Genomic DNA, 12,421 nt, shown 5'->3' on the forward strand with positions numbered 1-12,421 from the left:
TTACTTAAGCAATCCCCTAATAGTTCCTCTGATTTCTGGGTTTCACACTTATAAATAACAAGGTGTGAATATCTTAATACATCAAGCTTTGTTCAGGTTACTTTCTTTGTTCAGGTTACTTCTTGCCTTGCCTGGGGGTAGCAGTGTTCTTGAGTTTGGGGCCTCAAGGCAGGTGACCCTGTCTGTCCCTCTGGGCCTGGGATGGGGTGGCTTGGGGTATGAGTAACTCAGGTCTGTGCGAGGGTAGGCCTTGGGGACCAGTAAGTTCCTGGAGTCCTGGAAGTCATGGACAACGTGTGTAGCTCAATGACCGGACCTGCAGGGGCCCCTCCCCTCCTCCCTCCAGACAGGCTTACTTAGGGCATCTCTCTGCTGTGCAGGGCGTGTGTGACCCTGGAGTGGGGACCTGAGGCAATTAGAGATGATGAGTCCTGATCTAGATGGAGATGCAGGTGCAGCCACAAATATTACAATTTAAGGTGTAAAGTGGGAGCAAACCCAAGAAAGGGTCACTGGAGGTCTGAGGAGGAGTGATTCAGCTCTGCAGGGAAGGCAGCTGGGGAGTTTTTGGGAAGGATGTTACATCAATAGTAGGTAGTTTTTGGTTCTGTCTTTATTACTTTTTCTTTGCAATTTTATCAGCTTTATTGAGGTGTATTTCACACATCACAAATTTCAGCTGTTACAAGTGTATGATTCAATGATTTTTAGTAACTTTACAGAATGGCACAATTCTCAACATAAATTGGTTTTAGGGGCACCTGGTTGGCTCAGTTGGTTAAGTGTCTGACTTTGGCTCAGGTCATGATCTCACAGCTGGCAGGTTCGAGCCCTGTGTCGGGCTCTGTGCTGACAGCTCCGAGCCCGGAGCCTGCTTCGGGTTCTGTGTCTCCCTCTTTTTCTACCCTTTCCCTGCTCACACTCTCTCTCTCCCTCTCAAAAATAAAAGTAAAACATTAAAAAAAATTAAACATAAATTTGTTTTAAAACATTTTCAGCCTCCGTAAAGACCCCTTGTGCCATGTAGAGTCAGTCCCCACTCCTACCTCCAGCCCTGGACAACCACTAACCTACTCTCGGACTCCAAATTTGTAAGATTATGTTTTGAAGGATGGAAACTGGACCTGAATTTAATCACAGGGAAAGAACAAGGCCTGGGGACACAGGTGATTACCTCTTTATAGCAGAAAAGCAGCTCTTTGCCATCTTTGCCATCTAGGGTGAAATTCTGAAGTTGGAAGCCTCACACCCTTGAGACTCTGCCTGTCCCAGAAGCATGGCTTCGGTCAGGAACACTTTCTTCCTTGTACTCTTGGGTGGTTGGTTTCCTGTTCTTCCCACATCCCTAAGCTTGCTCAGGTGGATGCAGTGCTACCCTTGACTTTTGAAAACATATTTGGCTGTGGATTCTCCGGGATGGCAGTCACTGACCAGCTGGCTGGGAAGTCCCTGGAGGCCACCTGGAGCTCCAGATGAAGAGGAAGAGCCATCTGAATGGCACAACGAGGGTCTGTACTTTCTGCCATGTCTGCTGTGGTTCTGCTGTGATGGGGGTCCTTCTGGTCTCTGCCCAACTCAGACCCAAACATTTTTCACCCTGAAAATGCAAGAGGTGTTAGAAAATCGTCCGTGTTTAGTCTGCCTTTTTATGATCAGGTGTGCTTGGATATGCTCTGCATAGCAGTCTTTAAAATAGCATTTCCCCCTAATTTCAAAGTAATGCAAATTCAATGCAGAAGAAGAGCACAGTAAAATAAAAATCAGGTCACCGCTATGGTCCTACCTGAAGATCACCACTGCTGCATTTGGGGCATATGTACCTCCTGTCTTTTTCCCTCACCTGGCTGGCATTTTGTTGGCTTCCATTAAGTCCCCATGGTGGCCGAAGAGGTGTTTCGAATGATCCTGGGCCAGCCGGGCTCTTACTGGACGGGGAGACCCCGGCCCTGGCTTGGACACCAGCTGCTTCTGGTGCTTTAAACCAGTTGCTTAATCTTGATCTTAGTTTTTCCTTCTGGCAATGATCCAAATACTTGGCTCTGGGGAGAGAGTCCCTCTGCCTGACGCATTATCTGCTGTGTGAAGCAAGACAGTCAACCTGAAGCTATTAACAGCTCTGAATTCTCTCAAGAGTCGCTGGGCAGCAAGGTGCAACGTATCTGAGATAATTCAATTTTTACAGAAGCTATTTCCATTAATCATTTATTAATGACTCCCCAACTGACACAATTATGTAGATCTAGGATTAAAAAAGAGCCCTATATTCATTTCACGTCTATCTAATTACCCTGAAATTCACGGTCCTGAGAGAATCTGAAAAATGGCCTCCATTCCTCTCCTTTGTACTTTGCATTTCTCTCTAGATTTGGCTTCAGCCCTAAAGGGAGGCAGCCTGGTTTGTGCCAAGTGCGTGTGTGTGCAAAGATGCAGGATCCTGAGCCTGAGCTGGACAGCAGAGGATGGCAGGATGGAATGGATGTCACAGGGCTTCTCCTGTCTCAGTGTTAGGACCTTTAGGTGTATACTACTCCCATTTAATCCTCCTCAAACTCTGTGAGTTAGATATTAACATCCACGTTTTGGACATAGGAAATTAGGACTCAGAGAATCTATGTCACTTACTCAAAGTCACATAGCTGGTGAGCAGCAGAGCAGAGGCTGGAGTCCAGCTGTTGTGACCTCAGTGTCTTGGCATTTTTCCTACTCTACGCTGCCCATAACTCATGCAGCCGGCCTGGCACACTCCAAGATTCTGCCATGGAAGTAGAAAAGCCAAACAGTGTGGATTTTCCATTGCTGTGGGAGTAAAGCACTCCCTTTTTTCCCCAAGGAATAGAGTTGGTAACTAAAGAATTTCCAGATGACCTAGTGGAGCTGGGAAAGTTGAAGTCTTGCCTACTGTCCTTCCCTAGGGCAGGTCGGTAGGGACTGACTCCTGCTCTCCGGCAGCCCTGACCACCAAAACACTTGGGTCCAGGGAGGTTATGTTCAGCCTGTGTGACCTTGGACATCTGTCCTCTTCCTGGCTGGGAGGAGGACTCAGCCTGAAGCAAAGGACAGAGGCAGAAGGTGCAAAAGCCAAGGGTGTGAGCAAGTGTGAGGCAGCAAGAGTGACTGGACCTAGAAACACAGGTGGGGCTGTTCCGTGGGGACCAGACTGAGGAGTCTGGCTGGAATCCCGGGCTCTGGGCAGTGGTGTTCAGAGTGAGGGATGCAAACCCCTGCACATAGCAGATGCGGCCACAGGGTCTTGAGCACCACATGTTTGAAAGGACTTGGTGTTCAGATGCACAATTTCCCATAGTACTCTCCTTGACCTGATGTCCCTGGGATGCACCTGGCTTCACTGTAACCCTCCCTACTGAAGGAAAGCACGAGATGCTGTCACCCTTTGAGGGGTGTGAAACCTCCCAGGTTATAAACAAAGGGGGAGAATTCATCAAACCACCCCAAACCGTCAGGACACACAGGCTTCCAGGTCCTACACATGTTTCTGTCAAAGGGTGAAGACTGGAATTAGAAACAGGGAATCAGGGGCGCCTGGGTGGCTCAGTCTGTTAAGCCTCTGACTTCAGCTCAGATCATGATCTCATGGTTCATGGGTTTGAGCCCTGCATTGGGCTCTGTGCTGATAACTCAGAGTCTGGAGCCCACTTCCTCTCTCTCTGCCCCTCCCCAACTCAGGCGCGCGCGCTCGCTCTCTCTCTCGCTCTCTCGCTCTCTCGCTCTCTCTTTCTCTCTCTCTCTCAAAAATAAATAAAACATTTTTTTTAAAGAAAGAAACGAGGAATGTGGGCTCAGACTGAGAAACTCTGAGTCCAGATGCCATAGAGAAGAGGATGGTGGTGGGAGTGATAACAATTTTTGTTTAAGACTTCTAACCCCCAGGGGCGCCTGGGTGGCTCAGTCTGTTAAGCCTCCAACTTCAGCTCAGGTCAGATCTCACATTCGTGGGTTCGAGCCCCGCGTCAGGCTCTGTGCTGACAGCTAGCTCAGAGCCTGGAGCCTGTTTCAGATTCTGTGTCTCCCTCTCTCTGACCCTCCCCCTCTCATGCTCTGTCTCTTCTGTATCAAAAATAAATAAAACGTTAAAAAAAGAAAAATTTAAAGACTTCTAACCCCAAATATAACTCGAAGGTTCCTAAGACTGTCATGTTTTTTGAGATACACTAAAAAAAATACAGATAAAACATAAAACATGTCACTCATATTTGTGTTATGAAAGTAGTTCATAACTACTTTATGAATTACCTAGTAGTTTATATATACTTAAAAGTTATTTTTATCAAATTATATCATAAATTATTTATTTCAGATAAAGACATCTTCCTCTTATTTCATCTAGTAAAATGTTCAGATTTTCTACCTATCATTCTGAATATGCTGACTGTGGGCCAGTTATTTTTCAGCGACATTATCTTTCCTTTTTCATTAAATACATAGGAAATTGGATCATAATAACCAAAGAAACTAATGGAATTGTTTCTTTAATTGATTCCCCAAACCAACAGAAGAGGTCAAAAAATATGTTTTTTTAATCATACTTCTCACTTAATACATCAAATAATTATATTGGATCAAAATCATGAATCGCTTCTCGGCCTTTTGGCTAAGATCAAGTGTGGATCAAAATCATGTACATCTTGATCTATTTTTAGGGCACTATCTTTATACGATTTATTCCAAAATTTATTTTCTGGGAGATTTTATGATATTCCTTGAAATGCACCTGACTTTTCTGATAGAAAGTATCTGGTTTGGTTGATAGATTTAGTTGTAGGGCCTAGTATGCCAATTTGGTGAGAGATATTTTCTAAAGATTGATGAGCTAAATTGCAGTTTCTAGGTATTGTAAACCATATTTAAAGCAGGTGATAAAAATGATTTTATTAAAAATATTGTTGTGGCAAAAGTTTAATTAAGTTAAACTGAGAGTGACAGAGTACAAGCAAGAGAAGGGCAAAGAGAGAAGGAGACACAGAATCTGAAGCAGGCTCCAGGCTCTGAGCTGTCAGCACAGAGCCTGATGTGGGGCTTGAACTCACAAACAAGTGAGATCATGACCTGAGCTGAAGTCAGACACCCAACCAACTGAGCCACCCAGGTGCCCCTATTATTAGAATCTTTTTGGTGTGCTTTCCAGAAAACGGCCAAGTGCATGAATTGAAGGACTGGGTAACAATCCTTTTGGCAAGCCAAGTGGTTTCCAGTTTTTTTGTCTCACGTTGACTCCAAGTCAGGCGTTCTAGAATCAGTGGCACTATTTAAATTATCTCTCTCTCTTTATCTACCTGCCCCTGCCCCCTTCCCCAGTGAATACGTGGATTCCACAGGCTACATGTATATATATGATGGAGTCACATTTCATCTTGAACCTGACAACCAGATGGCTATTGCAGAGGACATTTAGAGTTCATTAGTCTGCATAGAACACACCCTGTCTTCCTCTGGCTATGCTTTTTCTCTCCCTCCAAACATATGTGTAGATTTACTAATGACCACAGACCCTTTGCATCTCCTCCTATCAAGAAATGAAGTCTGTCTCCCTACTTCCTAATGCTGGACTTGCCTGGTGACTTGCTTTGACCAAAAGAATGTGGCAAGAGTGATGTGATATGGGCTCCCAATCTAGTCCTCAAGAAGCCTTGCAGTATCTGTTCTTGTTACCTCAGAATTCTGCTATCCCATAAATGATAACCTGCTGGAGAGGCCGTGTGGAACCAAGATACTCTGGGTGAGCACATGCTCAGGACTGAACATGTGTGTGAGGCCATCAGAGACCATCCTGGCCGGGCCGGGCTGCTCAGCTACTGGTGGTGGGTAAGTGAGCCCAGATGAGACCCGCAGAAAAACCATGGCTGATCCCAGCCCGAATTACTGATGCATAGATTGTGAACCATTGAATGTTGTTTTAAGCCACTAAGTTTGGGGATGATTTGTTAGCTGTTGCAGAGAAATCTGTTCACAAACATTTGTGCTCCTGTTTTCTACTGTGGGCTCGTTACTGGGAGGTTACACTCAGCCAAGGATGACACTCCCCAGCTCCCTCTGCACTCAGGTATGGCCCTGTAACTGGCTCTTCCTAATGCAGTGTGTATGGAAATGATGGGTGTCGCCTCTGGGCTGAGGCTTTAGAAATGGGGGGGGCCCTACTTCGCAGTCTCTTTCCCCTTCTGCTGGCTTGTCCTCGGGGATGGTGAAACCACAAAATCCAGTGAGCATGGGTTCCCGGTCACCATGTGGGAAATTGCCCACCAGTAAGGAACGCCAGCATTGGAATATCACAAGTGTGCTAAATAAACTTCTGTTGTGTTGTGACTTGGAAAGTTTGGGAGACGTTTATTAGAGCAGGCCACTAATGCAATTATGCCCACAATTATAATTACTCAGTTGGATGCAATTTCAAGCCTTTCACATATATTCACCCACCTCATTCTCCCTACACCCCACAAGGCAGTACAATTTACTACTCTCACTTTAACAGAGAAGGAAGTTGGGGCTCAAAGGGGTTAGGTGACTCTCCCAAGGGCACATGTCTGGAATCAAGGGGGCTGTGTTTTAACCTGGAGAACAGTGCCCCAAGCAGGACACTCAGGTCTGCCCTGTCACCAACGCACTGGGGGGTTTCAGATGAGCCCCTTCCCCTGTCTGGCTCCCCATTTTCTCATCCAGAAGATGGCTGAGGAGCAAGGAAGCTAAAATCTGTGAGCTCTCTTCCATAGCTCTGACAGGCTGGGTGTCTGATGAGTTGCAGCTTTGAAAGTGAGACACAGGAAAGGTGAGTCAAGCCATGAAGGGAATTCACAGCAGAGCAGGGATGAAAGCCTCTGCCTCTCAAGACCCTGGAGTTCCACTCTGGTCTCCCAAGTCTTACATGCAGTCAGAGGGGTGATTGCCAATGCCGGGCTGGCTTGGCAAACCTCGTGCTGCAGCTTCTGTGATTCAGAAGACAGGAGTGCAGCTGTGTGGTACCAGCACATGCATGTCTCTTGAGTGAATCCGGCCCCAGCACGCCCCTCTTCAGCGCTCTGGAAACATCATACCCAGTGATGGGCCCAGTTCCTGTTTCCTGGGTGGGTGGGGCCTGACTGAGGCTCCAGAAGGGTCAAGGCAGTGTCTTAGGATGAGGGAGTTGCAGACAACAGCCCAAGGAAGCAGGAAGGGCAGGAAGTATATTGCCTTTTCCCCCTATGTGGCAGATGGGGAAGCAAAAGCCCAGAGACGTTAAGTGACTCACCCTAAAATGTCCAGTAAGTTCTGGGCCAGACCTAGGGCCCAGCTTTGGCTGCTGGCCCAGGACACTTTTCTGTCATTACACTGTCTGCTGGGTCTGGGCTGGGGTTGGCGAATTAGTGGCATTGCACTGTGTTTTTGTGCAAGCTTCTAGTGCTGAGAAGAATTTTGCAAGCATGGCTGGAAGAAGCCCTTACTTCGGGGAATCCCACAGAAATGACCACAGCTGGAGAGAATGGCCCATAGGCCTGGTGACCCCAGGGTCTTCAGCTGCCCTGTCCCTCCTGTGAGTGCCTTGCAAAAAACAAAAAAACCCAAAAAAACAAACAAAAAAAAACCCCTATCGACTGACGTTGAGGTGTGGCAGCTGCAAGGCCTCTGCCTTCTGTGAGTCCCTGTTCATCAGCCCCCTGACCTAAGAGGAGATCCGGGCTCTGCTCCTGACCTAGAGAGTCACCAACTATGTGATTCAGTGAGGAGCCTCCTGAAGGGATGGGGGCTGGGGAGGGGGGAAGGGAGACTAAATGGTCCCTAAGGTCCCTATGATCCTGCAGGAAGGGGAAAGATATTCTGAATTAGAATCCTTTTTATCTCAGCAAACTTTGAAGCCCAACATTTCCAAAAGGAGCCTGACAGGGCAAGAAGGGATGCTAATATGCTCCTGTAGTTACATAACACATTCAGAAGGGACACAACTGTCTAGGGCAGGATTATATCCTGGGCCCCAGGACGGAGGTTGGGCCATATTCTTGACCCCTGTACTTCTTGGTTTCCCCTCAGATTCTGCTTCTTTAACTTGATCCTGGCTCAGCCATGGCTAAATAAGCATCCAGGCCCCGCACTAGGCACATGAATAAACAGGATCCTGGGGGTCTCCCTTAGTGCTCTAGCTCATTTTGTTCTCCAGAGCTTCTTTGCTTCTGTCCAGAGGTGACCCGTGAGCTGTGTTCTAGAATCTATAGGCTGCTGTGTGGTGGAGACTCCACAGAGGGGTGGCTGCACCTCTTGAGGAATTTGACGAGGTCCTGAGTCACCTTGACTCGAGACAACTCCGATCTAAGGAGATTGGCCTCAGCCATATTAGTCAGAATCTTCCCACTGAATGTGACAGAAACCCAACTCACACTTGCTTAAAAACAAAGGGGGAATTCTTGGTTCAGGAAATTGGGAAAGACAGGGTGGAGTGGACTTTGGGCACGACTGGGTGGAGGGCCCTGCCATGTCCGATCTCTCACCAATGCTCAATTTTTTCTCCTCTTGTGACTTGTCTTCATTCTTTTCTACTACAGATAGGGAGATTTTGTGTGGGGGTGCAGGTAACACAGTCTGATTCACCCCAGTGAACCCACTGGAAGAAGAAGACTACAGTGTATACAGGTCCCAGGGAAAGCCACTGGCCCATCTCTGGGAGCCACACCATATCCAGGCCACGTTAGGGCCACAGGGGACTGCCCCTGGCAGTGGAATAGAATCAAAGGGAATGGGTCATGTGGGAGCGGCAGGTTTGTAAAGGAGGGGGTATTATTACCAGGGAAAGGTCAGAGGGATCCTGTGGGAGAGACCAAAACAACAGAGAGCCTCTAAAGATACTGTACCAGGCAGCGTCCAGAAAGGAGAACTGAGAGGATTTAACAGGAAGGACCGTGATGTATAAAGCTGTTAACTAGGTAGCTGGAGCGTGAAAAGCAGACCCTACCCCTACCCCCGCACCCAGAGGTGGAAGAGAGGTAGCAACTACATTTAGTGCCCACAATTCCTATGGCTAGGTGAGCAAAGGGGAAACAGAAACCTGGAGGAGGCGCCCTGCAGAGCTGGAAACTCAGCTTCCAGGGAGGGAGGTCACACGTGCCAGCCCCACCCCCGCTGGACCACCAAACAGGCGGTGCCAGCCAGCTGTTGACAGTGTCTGTTGGGGGGTGGGGGGGAGGTGTGGGGGGGCGTGGCCGAAACTAGTTTCATCAGAGTTGGAAAAGCAGCAAACTGCATTCAGCTGCTGCTTGGGATCCCTGGTGGCCAGGGTGAGGAAGAGCTGCGGGAGGGCCTCATAGAAACAGGAAGCCCCAGCAAGCAGAGAGGGGAACAAACAGGGAAGAGTGAGCTGCATCCCCGCTCCGCCCGTAGTCGCCCTCAAGCGCCCCCTATGGGCAGAGCCAGCAGAGGGAATGGCAAAGGTGGCTCCTACCCAAGGCAGAGGTGGTGACTTGGTAACCCACCATCCACCTACAGGGCTTCCTTCAGGCTTGTGGTCGGTGTGGCCTCCAATCTGTCTCCCTCAGGAGGCTGTAAGCTCCTAGAGGTCAGGGACATGCCTGATCTGCGTGCGTGATCTCACAGGACCTGGCCACTTGCCGGCAGAACAGACTAGCCAGTGTAGGCTATGCTGAAATGAACGTGGGGCAGGAGCCTGTGCAGGACAGGTGTCCTGGGCACCTCCATAGCCCTCCCTGCCCAGCCTTCAGAGTTCCTGTGTGTCCTCCCCTGGTGCAGAGCGGAGTGGGAATGGGTGTTGATTCAAAGCTCTTCCTGAAGCCCTGCGTGGAGCTGGTGGTGAGTTGGTGTCCAACTCTGGGCTGTGAGCAGCCTGAGGTAGGGTCTGCCTAGGCCCAGTTGCTGTGAGCTCACTCTCTCATCCTTTGGGGGACTTTGGGATAAAGTCAACAGCCAGGTCCCCAGCCTCACCCCTTATAAGCTGAGTGTCTTTAGGCACGTTAATTGGACCGTTCTGAGCCTCAATTTCCCCCAAATGATGTCCTCTTCCATCCCTCAGTCCCAGCACCACGAGACAGGAAGAGACCCCCAGTCATTTCCATGCCATGGCCATCCCTCCCTCCACCTCCGCTCCTTACCTGACTTACAATTTAGCGCAGTAATTCATCATAGTTCTACCTGGAAAGGCAGGCAGTATCAGCAGGACAGAGATCTGTCCAGCTGAGAAAAGAGGAGGATCCAGGGCACCCGGGTGTAGGGGTGGAGTGGTAGGGCCACGGCAGGATGACGCAGGGCCTCCTGGTGTGGAGGGGCGGGGGCCCGGGGGAGACGGGTTTACTGCCAGCCTGGAGAAAGAACAGGTGAGCACATCCTCTGGCTCCCGGTGAATTCCAGATCCGCTGAGTGTGTGAGCAGGACTTCACAGGTGAAGGCCTGAGCCTCCCAGCCTCCAGCTGCTTCCAGGCAGAACAGCAGGGAGACAGGCCCCGTGGGGGTAACGGACCCGCAAAGACTGAATGCGGCCCTGTGTTCAGTACAGAGAAAACTCTCCAACGATAAATGGTAGCTCTTAGCTCCATTCTTGCACGTATCGCACTTCAGTGTATAGTAAAGGTTTTTGTGTGCGAGGTTAACTCCCTCATTAATCTTGAGTTCTTCCAAGGTAGCGGCCGTGTCTCATTTTTCTCTGGTGGTGTTGTGCGAGAGAATTTGCAGGGTATGTCTGGAGACCATGGTCAAGGCAGGGTGAGCATTGGGGGAGCCTGCGGTGGCCGCATGGCCTAGGTCAAGGGTGAGCAGCTGGTCCGTGAGCTGAGGCAGCATCGTGAGTGGTGGCAGACGTGACATTTCCTTGCGAGAGGCCCTGGCAGGCAGGAGGAGATCAAAGCTCTGGGCGGTCTTTCCTGGCCTGAGAAGATCAACAAAGAGCCCAGTGCCCTGAAGGGAGGTTAATTGGGTCCCGAGGACTGACAGGGCCTTTCTGGACCTACTTGGCATCCTCCCAGCCGAGGAGCACCTGCTTCCTCAAGAATTTGCTTTTCCCTTGTTGAAGGCAGACCTCAGGTGGGGAATGGTTTGTGCCGTCTCTTTTTTTCCCCTTCCTTTTTCTATTCTTATTTGTACTGAGTCAATCTTTCAGGAAGAACCCGGTGGTTGGCAACTTGTAAAAACTAGGGCTGGCATGGGGAATGACAGCCAGCACAGTCACCAGCTGACTCCCTCCATCTACTTGCCCGTCCATCCATCCACTCTGCTGGGGACGGCACAGAGGTTTGCCTCCGAGCCAGGCCCTGGGTTGCCTGGCCTTGGAACTGGCGGGTAGGAGCCGGCAAGGGGAGAGGCGTCTGAGTCCAGGCTTCTAACACGTTTTCCTGGGACACAAATACGTGGTGGACATGCCTCCTTCCCTTTCTTCCCGGCTTAATGACCATCTCTACTGGGCCACCTGAACTTGAAGTACAGGACCTGGTACTTGTAGAGCAGGATGGCTCAGGAGTCAGCCTGTCTGTGTCTGAATCCTGACTCTATGTCATCCCGGGCAAGTCAGTTAACCTCCTTGTGCCTTAGTTTCCACATCTGTAAATTTACTACCGCAGACAGTTACTGCAAGGCTTAAGTTAGATAATCAGAGTAGAACGTTCAGCACAGGGCCTGGCACATAGTAGGCATAGTGGAAGTGATGCTTTTGTGAGGGGGAGGGTGCAATGGTTTCCTGTGGGCACTTTACCAAATTACCAAAAACTGTGTGGCATAAAATAACAGCAACTTCTCTCTCACAGTTCTGGAGTACAGAAGTTCAAAATCAAGGGTCTCATTCCCCCTAGAGGCTCTAGAGGGGAGAATCTCTTTCTTTGCCTCTTCCAGCCTCAGGCCGCTCCCAGAATTCTTTGGCCTATCGCTCCAGTCTTCAAGTCTTCAGATCTCTCTCCCTGGTCTGCCTTCTCCTGTGTGTGTGTGTGTGTGTGAGTGTGTGTGTGTGTGTGTGTGCGCGCACGCGCGAATACGCACGGTCAAATCTCCCTTGGCCTCCCTCTTATAAAGTTAGATGTGATGCACTTGAGGTCCATCCAAATAATCCAGGGTAGTCTCCCCATCTTGTGATCCTTAATCTAATCACATCTAAAATCCCTTTTTCTGCCATAAGAAGTGACATTCATAGGTTCCAGGGATTAGGCCGTTGGTATCTGGGGGAAGTGCGATTCCAGCCTACCGATGGGTGACCAGCGGGAGTGTGAGGAGGCTTGATGCCTTTGTTCTCTGTCCTAGGACAGGTTCCTCAGTAGCAGAGCTGGCGTGAGGATGTAGTGCGTGCTGTGTGTTTGGGAGAAACTGGTAAGAGGAGGGGAGAGGAGGGTCGAGAGTGGGGAAGAAGCCAAACTGAGTGAGATTCGAAGCCCCCGCTTCAGGCAAGTCTCATGGGAGCTTTAAAAGGGAAAACCACTGATCATGATGAACCTCACTTTTGTCCTTACCCAATCCT

The 12,421-nt window shown here is 49.4% G+C and overlaps 1 pseudogene; it reads left to right on the forward strand.

Annotated features, from left to right (window-relative positions):
• Positions 1-4,589: 4,589 nt before the first annotated feature.
• LOC115292998 lies at positions 4,590-4,734 on the forward strand (annotated as a pseudogene).
• Positions 4,735-12,421: the final 7,687 nt, after the last annotated feature.

This window comes from Suricata suricatta, chromosome 5 (assembly GCF_006229205.1).
Source record: "Suricata suricatta isolate VVHF042 chromosome 5, meerkat_22Aug2017_6uvM2_HiC, whole genome shotgun sequence".
NCBI classification, from domain to species: domain Eukaryota; kingdom Metazoa; phylum Chordata; class Mammalia; order Carnivora; family Herpestidae; genus Suricata; species Suricata suricatta.